Source organism: Erythrolamprus reginae, chromosome 9, assembly GCF_031021105.1.
Source record: "Erythrolamprus reginae isolate rEryReg1 chromosome 9, rEryReg1.hap1, whole genome shotgun sequence".
NCBI classification, from domain to species: Eukaryota; Metazoa; Chordata; class Lepidosauria; order Squamata; family Dipsadidae; genus Erythrolamprus; species Erythrolamprus reginae.
The window spans coordinates 57,504,553-57,521,667 of record NC_091958.1 but is presented as its reverse complement, the minus strand read 5'-3'; the positions used below and the strand labels follow the sequence as shown (position 1 = coordinate 57,521,667).

The 17,115-nt window shown below is 47.2% G+C and overlaps 1 non-coding gene across 1 annotated transcript; it reads left to right on the top strand.

Moving 5' to 3' along the window:
* Positions 1-14,312: 14,312 nt before the first annotated feature.
* LOC139172698 (U6 spliceosomal RNA) lies at positions 14,313-14,418 on the top strand. The gene has a single exon (XR_011559917.1). It is a non-coding gene; the product is annotated as a U6 spliceosomal RNA (small nuclear RNA).
* Positions 14,419-17,115: the final 2,697 nt, after the last annotated feature.

The window sequence follows — 17,115 nt, the reverse complement described above, 5'->3', positions numbered from 1 at the left end:
CCATCTAGTCTGCCCTTCTACTATTCCCTGTCTTTTATCTTAGGATGGATCGATGTTTATCCCAGGCATGTTTCAGTCCTGTGGATTTACCAACCATCTCTGCTGGAAATTTGTTCCAAGCATCTACTACTCTTTCAGTCAAATAATATTTTTTCACGTTGCTTTTGATCTTTCCCCCAACTAACTTCAGATTGTGTCCCCTTGTTCTTGTGTTCACTTTCCTATTAAAAACACTTCCCTCCTGGACCTTATTTAACCCTTTAATCGTATTCCCCCCTTTCCCTTCTGTCCTCCAGACTATACAGATTGAGTTCATGAAGTCTTTCCTGATGCGTTTTACGCTTAAGACCTTCCACCGTTTTTGTAGCCCATCTTTGGACCTGTTCAATTTGATCCATCTCTTTTTTAGGTGAGGTCTCCAGAACTGGACACAGGATTCCAAATGGGGTCTCACCGGTGCATTGTGACCACTACTCTAGATGTTTTGCACTGCAGGTGACTCTCCTGCCCAGGAGAGGAGGTGCAGCAAGGGTGGCCCAGGTTGCTCTTGACCTCAACTGCTGACCATCGCAAGGCAAAGGGTCAGCATCTCAAAAGCCTGCACAAGCTTCTCTTCTCTCCCTGTTCCTTCCTTCTCTGTGCTCTGCTCCCCAGAAGCATTTAACTTCTGCTTAACATCTGCCAATGCAGGCTTAATAAAGCAAAGTCAGCCATTCATTATAAAGGCTTGAAAGAGCTGGAGATTAAGATGATAAGAGACGGAGGAAGATTGGGGGCGATGTGATTCTTAGGGATGAGCAAGCTCAGGGAAGGTGACCCACCGGGGCTCTTCCCCCCTGTTTTACTGGCTCTGTTTACTCTCCATGTCAATTCTCTCTCGACTTTTCCTCTGATACAAATTCATTGCCTGGTGTCCCAGGTGCAATTTTGATCCACTGCACGAAAGCTATCTATCTATCTATCTATCTATCTATCTATCTATCTATCTATCTATCTATCTATCTATCATCTATCTATCTATCTATCTATCTATCTATCTATCATCTATCTATCAATCTCTCTCTCTCTCTCTATCTCATCTCTCTCTCTCTCTCTGTATCTTTCTCTCTCTCTCCCTCTCATCTCTCTCTCTCTCTCTCTCTTTATCTATCTATCTATCTATCTATCTATCTATCTCTCATCTCTCTCTCTTTCTCTTTCTCTATCCATCCATCCATCCATCCATCCATCCATCCATCCATCCATCCATCTTATCTAAAATGATAAGCCCCAGTTAAAAACCCATAATTCAATCAATCCAAGCAACACACAAGCATACCATTCAATGAAATTTGGCCATGACAGCTGTCAGTTTCATGGCCCCCCAGGCCTGCAGGCCAAGCCAGATCTTTGTGGCCTTTCAGAAGTCCAGTAGGGTGGGAGCAATATGATCATTGGTGGGGGGGAGTTGGTTCCATAGAACTGTGGCAGCCACAGAGAAGGCCCTTCTCCATGGCCAACCTGCATGGCTTAGTTGAAGGAACCTGGAAGAGGCCACCTTCGAGAGATCCTTCTGGAGCTCCCGACAATCAGTTTCACTTTTCACTACCCGGAACAAGTTACTTCTACATCCGAATCATTAATGAATAAATTAAAAGGTAAAGTGCCCAAAAGTGAAGTTGGAGTACACCACTTCTCACATCTTTCCATCCAGAGAATGGTCATTTATTGGCATCTCTGGTGCTTGGAGGGCAAGAAACTCCTTCTTGCCCACCAAGGCCCTGTCCCACCTGAGAGTGGCATCTGTGGCTTTTCCCAGCTAGACCCCGGTGTTCTTCTCCCTTTGGTGGAAAGGAGGCGGCATAGTGGCAGGCTGGCTTTGAAGTTTTATGTTTTAAGGGGGGAAAATGCACATTTTTAAAATTTATTTGTTTATTTACAGGCTTTTTTATTTATCTTTTGGGCTTGCTGCAGAGACCTACAGGCAATCTTGATTTGAGAGGCACCGAATTTCAATACAGTTTGCAGCATCTTCCCTCGGATTTATTTTTATTTGCCCCGTAATTGCTTGCAAATGCTTTTCCTGGTAACTGGGCTACAATTTGTAGTAAGGCTGAATTACTGCCATTCATAGGAGATGGCGGAACGACTGTTTTCCGTTGGCTGCAGCCCCAAAGGCCTCCCTCCCCCCCACTGGGTTTGCACCTGGCCCTCCCTCGAGTGAGGACAAGGCGCGGATGTTCCACTCCAAGAACAAGTGGCGGAAGGTCCCAGAGGTCGGCTCAGGTGGCGATGGACCCAGGTGCGTTGGTTGCCTTGTGACTGTGAAAGTCCCTCTAAGCAGCCCTGGCTTGTAGAACGAGGCCCTTTGCAGGACGAAGACCATCGAATGGCTTTTAGAGGGAACAGTCCATTCCACCCCAGCTGCGGGGCTGGCTTGGTTGGTAGGTTGGTAGGGTGCTTATTCATTGATTGATTGATTCATTGATTGATTTATTGATTCATTCATTGATTCATTGATTCATTGATTCATTCATTCATTCATTCATTCATTCATTCATTCATTCATTCATCCATGCATCCATGCATCCATCCATCCATACACACACACACTTCTATGCCACCCAATCCCAAAGGACTCAGGGTGCATTAAAATAATATAAAAATATAAATACATTAAAAAGAGGTCAAATATGAAAAAAATTCTAAAACTATAATCCCAATTAAAAAGACCCATAACTCAATCAATCAAGGCAACACACACACATAACATTCAGTATCATTTGGCCATGACAGATGTCAGTTTTATGGCCCCCAGGCCTGCCGGCAAAGCCAGGTCTTCACAGCCTTTCAGAAGGCCAGCAGGGTGGGAGCAGTACAGACATTGGGGGCGGAGGGGAGTTGGTTCCATAGAGCCGGGACAGCCACGGAGAAGGCCCTTCTCCACAGCCCCACCAATCTGCATTGCTTAGTCGACGGGACCTGGAGGAGGCCGATTCTGTGTGATCTAAGAGACCTCTGGGAGGTTTGTGACAGGAGGCAGTCCCATAGATAGTCTGGTCCTAAGCCATGCAGGACTTTAGAGGTGATCACCAACACCTTGAATTGTGACCAGAGACTAATTGGTAGCCAGTGCAGCTCATGTAGGTGTTATAGGGATGTACTGATGTCCCCCCATAACAGCTTGTGCACCTGTATTTACCAATTCACATTTGAGGGAGGAGGGAGCCGGTCTTGAAGGTCATTTGACATTGAACTGAGTCTGTAAAAATATGTGATTAGACTAAAAAAAAAAATGTTTCCTGGAGTTTCCGGAGTTGGGGATGAAAAGTGTCTCCTCATCTTATAGGGAAAATAAATTAAGCCGAGCTGACGAAGAGATGGATGTTTGGGCTGAGATTCAAGCCCCATTTAGCCAAGGAATCAGTGGGTGGCCTTGGAGGTTCTCCTGGATGGAAGACAAGTCAGATGGGATTCACCTTGAGGTGTTTTCAGCCAGGAGGGATGAGGGTTGCCTTGCAATAAATAAACAGCGGACGAACCCCAAAGTCTCTTTTCGGAAGACGGCAGAGTTCAGATCTAGAAGGGGTGTCCAACTCAAGGCCTGGGGGCCGGATTTGGGGTGCTTAGATATGGCCCATGGGGCCTACCTGGAAACAGCAAAGGACTGCCCCATGGAGCCTGCCCCTCCTGAGTTCCATTTTACCTGGCAGAGGGCTCCAGGGGGCTATTGCAGCCAAAAAGCCCCTTTTCCTTGGCAGAAGGCTTGGGCTACCACAGGCACCCCCAACATGAATGACACAGTTACCCACGCCCACCCTGGCCACACCCACTCCATCTCCCCCCACCCCAGGTCAAACACAAGTATCTCAGGGGTTGCCCCAAAGAAGAAGGAGTCAACCTCTTCTCCAAAGCACTTGAGGGTAGAACAAGAAGCAATGGGTGGAAACTAAACAAGGAGAGAAGCAACTTAGAACTAAGGAGAAACTTCCTGACAGTCAGAATGGTTGATCAGTGGAACAGAAGTTGCTTCCAGAAGTTGTGAATTCCCCAACGCTGGAAGTTTTTAAGCAGATGTTGAATAACATCAGGGACCGCCTTCTGCTGCACGAATCCCAGCGACCAGTTAGGTCCCACAGAGTGGGTCTTCTCTGGGTCCCATCAACCAAACAATGCTGCTTGGCAGGACCCAGGGGAAGAGCCTTCTCTGTGGCGGCCCCAGCCCTCTGGAACCAACTCCCCCCGGACATTAGAATTGCCCCCACCCTCCTTGCCTTTCGTAAGCTTCTTAAAACCCACCTCTGCCGCCAGGCATGGGGGAACTGAGATACCCTTTCCCCCTAGGCCTTTAAAATTCTATGCATGGTATGTCTGTATGTATGTTTGGTTTTTATATAATGGGTTTTTAACTGTTTTTAGTATTAGATTATTGTTATGTACTGTTTTATTACTGTTGTTAGCCGCCCCGAGTCTGCGGAGAAGGGCGGCATACAAATCCAATTAATAATAATAATAATAATAATAACAACAACAACAACAACAACAACAACCATTTGTCTGAAGCGATGCAGGGTTTCCTGCCTAAGCAGGGGGCTGGACTAGAAGACCTCCAAGGTCCCTTCCAACTCTGTTGTTGTTGTTGTTATCATCATCATAATCCTCCTCCTCCTCCTCCTCATTATTACAACCCTGATGGGGCCCTCGATGAAACTGAGTCTGACCCCGAGCAATACAGCACACCTCCTTTGCACGAATCAACTCACACCTCCAAGCCCAGCTGACCCCTCCTGCAGCCTTTGGTGGGAAGCAATGAGGAAGCCTTCCTAGAGGGGACAAGCCACAAGGCCTTCACATTTGCCCTCTCACATCTCTGTGCCAATGACATCACTTGACTAACGTGATTTATGCAACTGAACAAGGAGACAAGTGACATGGACGGTTGATGTAGTAGCTTGATTCATGCGCTGCACTAAGACTCCTGGCTCTGGCTTCACATTATGCGCGAACTCAGCCCTTGCAACCCAGGACCCAGAATGGAAGCGGAGTGAACTCAACAACAGGGCTCATTCTTGAAAATTGATGATTGAAGCATGCTACATTTGTGATGCTTCTTGAGATGTTCCAAGGAGTCTGTGAACCGCCAAGGTTTCAAGTTGAATCACAGACAGAAAAGCCATTCGGTGGGTATTATGGATGGCGCTGGGTCCAAAAGAGCTAAGACCCCTCCTCATCCCCAGCAGAGGGGAGAAATCTTGCTAGGGATTTCCCACCAAGGGAGCCGTCAATAGTCAACGTGAGTCTCAAATCTTGCTCTGGCCGAATGGGCAAGGGTAATATATTCAGCTGGTAATCCTCATTTGTTCCATTGAGGGTTGGCAGGGCCTGCGAAGGCTGGAGAGGCTCTTCGCAACGGCACAATTTTGATAAGGGAAGGTTAACAACAAAGGGCTCTCGGCCGATTCTCATTTTTTCTCATCAGCTCTTTAATTCCGAGTCCCAAAGACTCATTTTCCTTCTCAACCATCTTGACTTTGCTGCACAATTAAATTTTAAAGAGGCTGGACGCTGGCCAGAAGTGCTGCCGGCCTGACATTTTTTAGACATTTCAACCAAAATACCTATCACTTAATTGCCCTCTTTGGAAACGTCACGGACAGCTGCAGGGGAGCCCAGGGGGGAGAAATGTCGGCCAGACTCATGGCCTCTGTGCAGCTTCTGGAGTTGCATCCAGCAAGGAGGTCAGTTCTGGACACAGGCCCTCTGCCGATGTCCCAGGCATTTCCACACGGCAGGACCAAACCTCTCTTGCATGTACTGGGATGGCTTTGTGTTCTACGAGTCAAAAAGAGGGCCCTGAAAATATATAGTGACCTCTCGCATCCTGGACACAAACTGTTTCAACTCCTACCCTCAAAACATTGCTACAGAGCCCTGCACACCAAGACAACTTGGACAGTTTTTTCCAGAATGCCATCACTCTGCTAAACAAATAATTCCCTCAACATTGTCAAACTATTTACTCAGTCCGCACTACTATTACTACTAGTTTTCTCTCATCGTTTCTATTACCCATCTCCTCCCACTTAGGACTGTATGACTGCAACTTGTTGCTTGTATTCTAAAGATTTTTATTAATATTGATTGTTTCTTCATTGCTTATTTGACCCTCTTGACAATCATTGTGTTGAACCTCCTGATTTTTGACAAATGTCTCTTTTCTTTTCTGTACACTGAGAGCATCTGCACCAAAGACAAATTCTTTGTGTGTCCAATCACATTTGGCCAATAAAGAATTCTCTCCTCTCCTCTCCTCTCCTCTCCTATCCTCTCCTCTCCTATCCTATCCTATCCTATCCTATCCTCTCCTATCCTATCCTATCCTCTTCTACCATACCCTCCTTCTCTCCTCTCCTCTCCTCTCCTTCTCTCTTCTCTTCTCTTCTCTGCTCTGCTCTGCTCTGCTCTGCTCTGCTCTCCTCTCCTCTCCTCTCCTCTCCTATCCTATCCTATCCTATCCTCTTCTACCATACCCTCCTTCTCTCCTCTCCTCTCCTCTCCTCTTCTTCTCTCTTCTCTTCTCTTCTCTGCTCTGCTCTCCTCTGAATACAATCTGATTGACTGGGGATCAGAAGCAATTTGCATAAATATTGTCACAATATGTTACAGAAATGGAAAAAAGGCATTTAAGGGGGTGTCCCCTCCCTTCAAACCATTTAGTAGAAGTGTGGCTTCATCCTCTCCGGGTGGAGACATTTTTACAGCTGAACCTGCGAAATGTCTCCGAGGGCCTGGAGGAGGGAGAAGGCAACCACTGCTCCGTCGTTTGGTGGTTCGTGTTTTGCTCGCTTATTTCCTTTAACAGACACTTGTGCTTCTCTTCAAGTGCAAATGGAGCCGCAATTGGAAAACCGTTTAAATAAATAAATAAAAAATTATCAAGGGAGGCTGCAAATCTTCACTCTGAACAAAAATAAAACCGCAGCAGATTTTACTTCCATAACGTGAACCGCATTCGATTCTGAGAACTTCGTTGGCCTGGAAAGCCCTGAAGCCAGGGGGCTCCAGCCTTGTCAGGGGGCTTCAACTCCCAGAATTACCAGACAGTTGCAGATCGTAAGGGAGCCTGGCATGACAACCAAAGGCCTCTATGGCACAGAAGGACGTTTGGACTTTCCCGATCTGCAGAAGGGAGAATGAAGCTGAGATTCAGGGGAGATCCTAAACATGGAAACCCAGAAGATTGACGGCAGAAAAAGACCTCAAGGTCCATCTCGTCTGCCCTTGTACTATTTCCTGTATTTTATCTTATGTTTATCCCAGGCAGGTTTAAATTCAGTGACTGTGGATTCTTCCTTCCCCCCCCTCCCTCCTTCCTTCTACATAGCAACATAGAAGATTGAGGGCAGAAAAAGACCTCCTGGTCCACCTAGTCTTCCCTCATACTATTTAGTGTATTTTATCTTAGGATGGATCTATGTTTATCCCAGGCACGTTTAAATTCAGTTCCTGTGGATTGACCCAACCACGTCTGTTGGAAGTTTGTTCCAAGCATCTACAACTCTTTCAGTCAAGTAATTTTTTCTCACATGCCTTATGATCTTTCCCCCAACTGACCTCCAATGGTGCCCCCTTGTTCTTGGGTTCATCTTCATAGGGAGCAGAGAAGAAAGGATAGCTCCTTTGCAATTCTCTGAGACCAAGATGGTGCCAATCACAGTCGGAGGGCGGTTGTGCACTCTCTCCTCTGGCAATTATCCCTTAGCACCTAGCAGCTCCCTGGAGGGTGGACGGCCTTTCCCCCCCCCTCCCTCCCCCAAGGGTCAGTGGCACAGCCATTCAATGCTGGCCCAGATTAATGCTTGCATTTAAGGGCCTCTTTGAATAAACCTGCCCGTTCTTATGTAACCCCTTTTCCGGCTCACCTCTTTTGCACCTGGGAAAATAAAATGGAAAGGACACCCCTCCCCCGCTTCTAAAACGTCTGCCTGCAAAAAGGAGAGTGGCTGCATTGGGGGGGGAGGCCTTTTAGAGTAGAGTTGAAGCCCCACCCAGAAATTGCATCTGAGAAGGAAGGAGGAAGGGTCCTCAAGGGGGACGAATAGTGACTGTCCAGTCTCTTCTTAACAACCTCCAGGGATGGAATGCCCACAACTTAGGAAGGCAAATCATTCCACGGGTTGAGTGTCCTCATTCTCAGGAAGAGTCTCCTTAATTCCAGGTTGCTTCCCACCTTGATTAATTTCCGTCCGTTGCTTCTTGTCCTGCCTGCAGGCACTTTGGAGAATAGTTTGACCTCTTGTGAATCCCATGGGGGGGAGGAGTTGGTTGGATGTAGGATCTGCAAGGATCTCCCTCCCGGAGATCAGCTAGGGTTGGGTCACTTGTCCACCCGTTCTCTTGCTCTCCTTCTGCTGGTGAAGGGATTCTGCAGAATAGTCAGCAACTGCAATGCCAGAGAAACAAATAATCCATGCTGGCTCTTAAGAGAGAGAGATACCCCGTTGGAATGAGTGACAGCATTATAAACATGTGAAGGATGGATTTATGACAAGGAGGAGAATTGACGGTGGAAATTTGTTCTGAGCTGGTGGAAGACAACATAAGCTGAAAGATTTGTCCAAGTATAATGGAGATCTTGTACTGGGAGAAAAGTAAAACAAATAGGCCTTTTAAACAATAGTTCAGAATAACCAAAGCTCAGTCAAGGATGAAGAGTGTCAAGCAAGGGGGGGGGAACCCCTTTTCATCAGGCGGGAGGCTTAACAATAGGAGAATATTGAGTTGGAAGTTGGGCTACTGTAGAAGAAATGTTTTTTTAATGGCCTGTACCTCTCCCCAAGCAACTTTAGGGGATTGATTATTTATTTATTAATCCGATTTCTATGATTGGGATCTCACCTCCAGAAAAAGTAGGGCATTATGGGGGGAGAAGCCCCAAGATAGTTTCAGTGGGAGGAGAAGAGATGCGAATTCATTTCTGAGCTTCTTGAAAGCTTCGCTGCAGTTGGGTTGGAGACAACGGAGCTTCCACAACCCCAGAAGTCTCCCACTGAATAATGCAGGAGAATGGCTGTCGTGACTCGTGATTCCTGCGTAACGTCAGCCCTGAATTAACCTGCTTGAGCCATCATGGTTTACAAGCCTAGCTTGCCAGGGGCTCCCGCCTGACAGCTGCAGAGACCCCCCATGAGCAAAACCACCACCTGGTTGGGTTAAGTCTGCAAAGTCATTAACTGTGAAACTTCTAGTCCTGGAGAAGGTGGCTTGCTTGAAGGGCAATCTGTCCATATCTGACCTGGTTCTTCAGCACCACAGACATTTCCAACCCATCTCTTTCTCAGCTGAGTGAAGGCTGCCATAAGCTTGGCTTGCAGTTAGCTTTCCTGAAGGACCTTGAATTCTGTCCGTCAAGGTCCCTGATTTATTCTGTCACAAGGCGTGAGAGGTGAGTCTTTGCCATTGGACCAAAAATGGGGGAAATGGCTTTTTCATTGCGGAAGGTCCAAGGAAGAGGAGACATCAGTTCTCCTTGGAATGAGATGCCCTGTAGCCCCAGGTCCATTGTCCTTCTGGGATGCAGGAGATCTTGGGAACCAATCCAACAAGGTCACTTCAAAAGGCCTATAATGTCCCATTAACAAGATCCATTCACACCTTCTTTGTAGCTTCAAGCTTTTTCTCCTTGTTTCCCCCAGGCCCTTCTCCTGGAATCCGGTCCTTTTATTGATTCCCATTGTATCTCTGGCCCTCGGATGGTGGGGGGGGGAGGGGCTTCCCTCCACCCACTTCTATGGAAATTGCCTCCTCTATTGTAGACCGGGATCCGTTCTTTGAACTTAACATGCATTTGTGCCCTACTTAGAATGCAGCCTTTTAACAAGACAAAACAGGCAGAACGTTTTAACAGGAATGAACTTTCCATCAAGGCTACATTTTAAATAAGCCACAATTTACAAGAAAATGTCAAACATGCATTAAGTTTATAAGTAATCACTAAAGTGTGTGTAAGCAGCTATTTAAGTCAGAGGCCTTTCAATATTCAAATGAACTGATGGGCTGGAAATATCTCAGATGCAGCTGCTGGCTTCCCTGTTCTTGAGGAGGGAAAGAGGGATGGAGGGAGGGAGAGAGAGAGAGAGAGAAAGAAAGAGAGAGAGAATCCGTGAAGAAGGCAATTTATTGGAAAGTTGAAGAAAATGGCTTTGAGGGAAAGGAATGGCCAGAGAAGGAGAAGCCGGGCACGAAGGAGTCGAGAGAGGAGGTGCTTTCTTTGGAAAAGGACAGGTGCAAAGGTGTGACCAGGGCCAAACAAACTCTGGTGCAGCCTTGACCTCTGTCCATTCAACCATCCGCAGAACAAACCAAGAGATGTTTTCCCCGCAGGGTGCAGCCTCACAGGGGTTTCTGCAGCAAGTAATTTTGCAAAAACATCTGTCAAGATCCCTCTTGCTCTGCATAATCCATGCAAATACAGATTCCATTCAGGAGGAAGGGAAATTGCCCGGGGGGGGGGATGGATCTTCCACCAGCATATCCCTGTTTTCCCCTGCAGTTTGGGGCCGAAGAGGCAGGGGGCCTCTGGAAGTGGGTCTCTGTCGCCCCCCCCCCCGGTGAGGACCACACCTGCTGTGCCACCTTAACTGCCATTGGTGGTCATTTCAGAGCTTCTAAGACCCCTGGACTAGCGGCCTTAGGAGAAGAGACCAGCCAATCTACTTCCTGCAAGATGTTGAGTGTTTGAATCTGCAGCTCACAGAATGCCGTTGTCTCGAGGTGGGCCTCTGATTGGAGACACAATGACCCCCGATGTGTCATGATAACCTCACTCGGATGTGGAATTTGCCTGATGCTCAGGTGCTGCCACATAGTTAAGGCCACGGGGTTGTGTGGAGCTTCATGAGGGTTTGAGCTGAGCAGCTCTTAAAACCAGAAGCCAGACCCACATGTCATGGGCGGGGGAAGCCTAAATGACCAGCCCACCTGAGCACCATCCTGACAGGTGGATGGAGACCAAAGAGAAGACAGCTCTTGAACGTTGTTGCCCCAGCTGGATGTGACACAAGCTTGACGTTTCTCTCTGTGTGTCTGCCTCTCATCACTTGGGACTCTGACACCTGGGGAAACGTTATGACAAGTGATGGAAGGAACGGCTTTCCAAAGGCTCCTGCTTCCTTCCCTTCCTTCATTTTTAAAAGAATGACCATCTGCCCAGGATGTTATAAGCATCCTTAAAGAGCCAAAAGGAAACACTTCAAAACTGCCAGATAATTGCCACAAGGTCTTCTCCAGTTTGGGTGCAGCCTGCCTCCTTCTCCAAGACCTAGTGTACAGTTCTGGAGACCTTGCCTACAAGAAGATATGGATCAAATTGAATGGATCCAAAGACGGGCTACAAAAACGGTGGAAGGTCTTCAGCATAAAACTTATCAGGAAAGACTTCATGAACTCAATTTGTATAGTCTGAAGAACAGAAGGGAAAGTGGGGACATGATTGAAACATTTAAATATATCAAAGGGTTAAATAAGGTTCAGGAGGGGGCACAATCTGAAGTTAGTTGGGGGAAAGATCAAAAGCAACATGAGAAAATATTATTTGATTGAAATAGTAGTAGATGTTTAGAACAAACTTCCAGCAGACCTAGTTGGTCAATCCAGAGGAACTGAATTTAAACAGGCCTGGGATAAACATAGATGCATCCTAAGATAAATACCTTGTTGGCTTGGCCATGGATAGAAGCCAACCACTGGATTCTAGGGTGGAATCCACTGGTGCCTTTGGAAGTAGATTTCCAGGTGTCTGAGGGGAGCGCCTGCCTTTCTCTCCTTCCCCCACAGGGGTCTTCTCCTCCGTCAGACCTGAGGCTGGTGGTTGGTGCCAGGAAGTCAAATCCCCCGGGACTTTTGGACGCCACTCTCTGAACTATGGAGAAGCATCTTTTGTTCTGCTCTTGCAGCTGCCACACCAGCTTTTCCAGATGGAAAAAAGGGAAGAGATGCCAAGCCCCCTCTGATCAGATCACATCAGATCACATCAGATCAGATCAGATCAGATCAGAGACCAAGGGTCCTTCAAGCACTATGGGCGCCCAGAACAAACAGCCCGGCTTCAACTGAGGGCAGAGCAAACCGGGAATCGAGTGTCAGCCACCCCACCCCATGAAGAGTGTGTGCCACGGTTGATGCCGATGGCGTGGCCAAGGGTGGGGCCAGAAGAGGCAGCAGCTGGAGCAGAAGAAGGCCACGGCGTTCTTGAAGATGTGGGTAGGAGGGAGAGAACCTCAGGAAGGGGGCAATTCCTCGAGGAAGGGAGGAAAATGGACTTTCTTCTCTTTGCACCAGCAGCCCCCAGCCCCACGATGTTCCTGTGTTGGAGCCCCTGCATTATTAACACCATGCTAAAAGGTTTGCTCCTATTTCATTCCCCTCCCCCCCAAATACCCCCCCCCCCCGCAAATCTCCCTCCCTCGGTCTGCCAGCTCAGTCATTCTGACTCTGCTCTGAAGTTATCAGAAGCAAATCTGAAGGCTGAGTTCAGTTGCTCTTGGCAATGTCAGATGGGCTTCTGTCGTGCCCGTTAGATGAGTTGGCAGCTCCTCCTGTCCCTTCTGCTTTTCCCCCATTGCTGCAGGGCGGGGGTCTAGGGTGCAGGCAGCCTGCCCCACGATCCAGGGATGGAGGCAGGGGTCCCCAAACTCGGCAACTTTAAGACTTGTGGACTTCAACCCCCAGAATTCTCCAGCCAGCTTCTGGGAGTTGAAGTCTACAAGTCTTAAAGTTGTCAAGTTTGGAGACCTCTGGATGGGGGGCTAGCCAGGGGCCTTGCCGCAGTGGTCCAGGGCTTGGTCTCTCTCTTTGTCTCCATCTTTTGGGCCAGGTCTAGCCCCAGGCGTCTGGGGGTCCAGTACAGAGACTGCCTCTGTCCACCAAGGGGGAGAAGGGATGCAAAAAATTTTACTACCACATTGTGGGTGTGGCTTATTTTGTGGGTGTGGCTTGCTGGCCATGAGACTAGGTGGGAGTGGCTTGATGATCATGTGACTGGGAGGTGGCTTGAAGGTCATGTGACTGGCTAAAAGGTGGCCAACTGGATGTCACTCATGTCAAGGGTTTGGGTTAGGGTTAGTGATACAATTTCCCTATCTATTTACTATGACTGGACATCCATAATATGCTATTTAATTTTATGTATATCTGCCATATGTGTACATACATATTACACACAGGCGCACAAAAATAGACACTATCTACTATATAAACTGTATGTGTATGTACACACACACACATAAGCACAGCTGTTCTAAAATTATACAAATTCAACCTCATTTACTGCAATAGGAAAAACATACCAGAGCCCAGAAAGAAAAAAGAAAGAAAAATACTGGTTCTGCATACCTGACCGTACCTGTAGGAGCCCATCACTGAGGGTGGGGACCTAAACCTGGGGGCATCAACTCTGAATTAGCCATCATGAAGGCTCTTAAGGTGAAACAGTTGCCCACTCTCTGCCCGGTCTTTGGAGGTCTCTAGGCTCTCCCCCTCCGAGCGGAGAGTTCTGCATACCTGACCATTCCTGTAGGAGCCCATCACTATACCTGGACATGGCTGGAGATGCCTTCTCCACAAAGGGAGCCCAAAGGTGCCCTTTCCTCTTGGGCTAATGTCCATCCCCCCCCTTCAGGAGGAATTCTTGGCTGGCCCACTTCTATCAATGGGACCGTCTCCCTGCTGCTGGGCTTGTGACAGGTTTTGCCAAGAACCCAGAGGGAGGGGTCCATAAGGCAGAAATGACGGACGGTAGATTTGGGGCGGGCAAAAATCATCCGTTCCTACAGAGACGGGCCTGGTTCCCCGAGAACCTTTGGACCGAGTGCATCTCAGAGGTCGGGAGCTGAAGAAAACAACCCCCCTTTAAAAGGAAAGAATGCTTAGCTTTTGTAAACGTCTCAGCCACCCCAGGGGATGTGTAAATGGAATGGAACTTTTAACTATCAGTTGAGATTAAGAGGGAAGAGACATCCAAGTGATTATATCCAGGGGAGAGAGAGAAAAATCCCATAGCACTTTATGTTGCTTTCTCATTACTCCTATTTAAAATTCGCTCTCTGACATGCATGTAGCATGTGAAGATTTCTAACAGGCTACTCAGCCTCATGGGTGACCTCGTATGCGGGAGCTGAAAGGGGTCCAGCCTTGGGAGCTCCCCCTCCTCCTATTTTATAATCTTCCACTTGGAGAGGTGCCCACTTATTTTCAATCTCTGCTTTTAGTTCTTTTAAAAACATGTAATGATTGCACACAACTCAAAGCTCCAGTGATGACTAATTCTCTGCAAAGTAACTTCATTTATATTAGCACACAGACTAAAATTGGAACGAGAGAGAGAAGATTAGCACGGTCCCTGCACAAGGATCCTAACGATGATTTATGGATCTGGGCTTTGGAAATAAATAAAACCCAAACAAGCAAATATCCACACGGCTTGATGGTCTTCTTTTTAAAAGTCATTTTATATAATCTGTCAAAAGGCAGATGTGACATCTGAATGCTAATGTTTCCTCGCACTTAAGGCGAGCAGAAGGTGATGGATTGAACAGAAAATTGACACAGTCAAGAACTGGGGAAGAATTTTCCTTCTACAATCTTTGCAACAGAACGAGCCATTCTCTATCCTGGTTTTAAACTGTTGACTTCATTGTGTCTTGCACAGTCCATTGGTCAAGGCAATTATAGCGCACTGCAGAATTTGCCGGCGGTAGGTGTGCAGCTCAGCACCAGAAGGAAGGAGGGAGGAGTACAAGGTGCTTCTAATGGGTTCTCGAGTTTGTCAGGTTAATTGGGGCTTTTGCTTATGATTGTTCTCACTGGACACAAGATAGCCGGGTTTCGGGAGCTCAGGAAACAGCCTGTTTTACTTAGCACAGTAGATGTTTGCTAAGGTGGACCGGGATGTTGAGATAACAGCAAGACTGACCGGGTGAAAGCCAGAATAAGCTGGAAAAAAGAAAGATTAACAAAGCAGGACCAAAAGATGCCCAAAAGACATAGGATGCTGGCTGAATGTGAGTGTGAGATTTTTTTAAAAGCAGAGGTGAAGATGCATACATCTGGGGGCTTCCCCCCACCCAGCAATTCACCCTACTTAATTTCTTCGAGGATGAATGTCTCCAGAGGAAGGGAGCAAGAGGTTGAAATATGCAAAAAAGATGGAAATCAGTTTGTCCTGTTCCTAAAAATCCCCAGGGACAGAGATCTATGATTAATTATCCGAAATATGGAAAGAAATGCCATAGCAGGCCCTTGCCAGTTCCAAGTTTTTGATCCTTTGCTACTATTCGTTTGTGCTTCATAATTACCAGAACTACAAAGTGTGGAAAACTAGGAAGACTTAATCTGTGCTCCAAGCGTTTGTCAAAATTCTATCTGCAAATGCATGAATCACCCACTGTCTGGTTGTTATCAAAAGTCTCATCATGCCAAGGGTTGAGGAGGCATGCACCTGGACCTACTGAGATGCCATCCTGTCTCCAGGGCAGATGGGAATCCGTGTTTTATCCTAATTCTAGAGGGTGAATGAACTGTGAAGTTGTAAGACCTATCATGAACTTAGCCCAGTCAGTTGTGTAGCAAAGAGTTGCAGTGTTCTCCCTTCTTTCAGAAGAGGTGGAGGGAGGAGAGACAGCCCAGAGAAAACCTGCACAGCCTTTCATTCAGATCCAGGGTGTGTTATTTGAGGGTTCCCTTTATTTTTTTTGAGCAGCGTATTAATATATAGATTTGTATGCTGCCCCGAGTCTGTGGAGAGGGGCGGCATACAAATCTAAATAATAAATATTTAGCATTGCATGATTGTTTTCTATTATTGAAGGCCACATTGGTTTCTACATAGTTCCCAAAAGATATGCTAGTGTGACTGTGTGTGTGTGTGTGAGAGAGAGAGAGTTTAAATCATGTTTTGTGAAATGGAGCTCGCCATTCACCCCACGCCATTCTTTTTCCCGCTCTCTGTGAAGCATTGGTGCAACTGAGGAGTTTTTGAGCTGGACGAAGGAGTGAAATTTCATTTCTCTTCCGCATCCAGGAACAAAAAAACAATAACAAGCCTAAGCAGTTTTTGAAAATAAATGCAGCCAGGAGCTTTTCTACAACACCAGCAAGAGTCAAGAAAACACTCCTGCACAATTTCGCTCCAAGGTACTTACCAGCCATTTAGCTCAGAGAACAGCAATAATTAAAAAAGGAGGACACTTAAATGCCTGCGCCATCAGCAGAAAGCGCTGCGAAGGCCCACTGGATTTTGTCGGCTGCAGCATAATTGGTGTACGGATTGTCATGGCTCTTTCCTCCAGGCCCTCCCCCATCCTGGGCTGAAGGGAGGGGTCTCTGGGGGGGGCTATGCACATCTCCCCTCTCGGCCGGGAGGAGGGGAGCCCAGAGGCTTCTGCAGACTGGGAAGGGAGGGGGCAACTGTCCCATCCTAAGAGCCTTCAGGAAGGCTGAGTCAGAGCTTGTGCCCCCTGGATTAGGCCCCCACCCTCAGTGATGGGCTCCTACGAGTACAGTTGGGGACGCAGAACCAGTAGAATTTTTCTTTTCTTTTCTTTCCCTTCTGGGCTCTGGGTCTGTTTTTCCTATCATAGTAAATGAGGTTGGATGTGTATAATTTTAGGAGAGGTTTGTATACATTATATAGTAGATAATGTATATTTTTGTCTGCCTATGTGTAATATGTATGTACACATCTGGCATATATACATAGAATTAAATAGTACATTTTGGATGTTCAGTCATAGTAAATATATGGAAATGGTCTCTCTTTGAGGCCAGGAGAGGCCAGGCACCCTAGCCCGAACCCAAACCCTTGACGTGAATGACGTCGAGTTGGCCACGTTTAAGCCAGTCACATGACCCTCAAGCCACCTCCAGTCACATGATCGCCAAGCCACTCCCACCTGTTCACATGGATGGCAAGCCGCACACAGAATAAGCCACACCCACAGTGTGGTAGTAAAAATATTTGGTCAGCCCCACAAGGGAACCACTTAGGGGTCAAAGCCTTCAGACCTAGGAAGTGGGGTGTGGGAAGCAGGTTGAAGACTTCCCAAAGAGGCTGTTCCTTCCTCTGGAGGCCACTTGTTG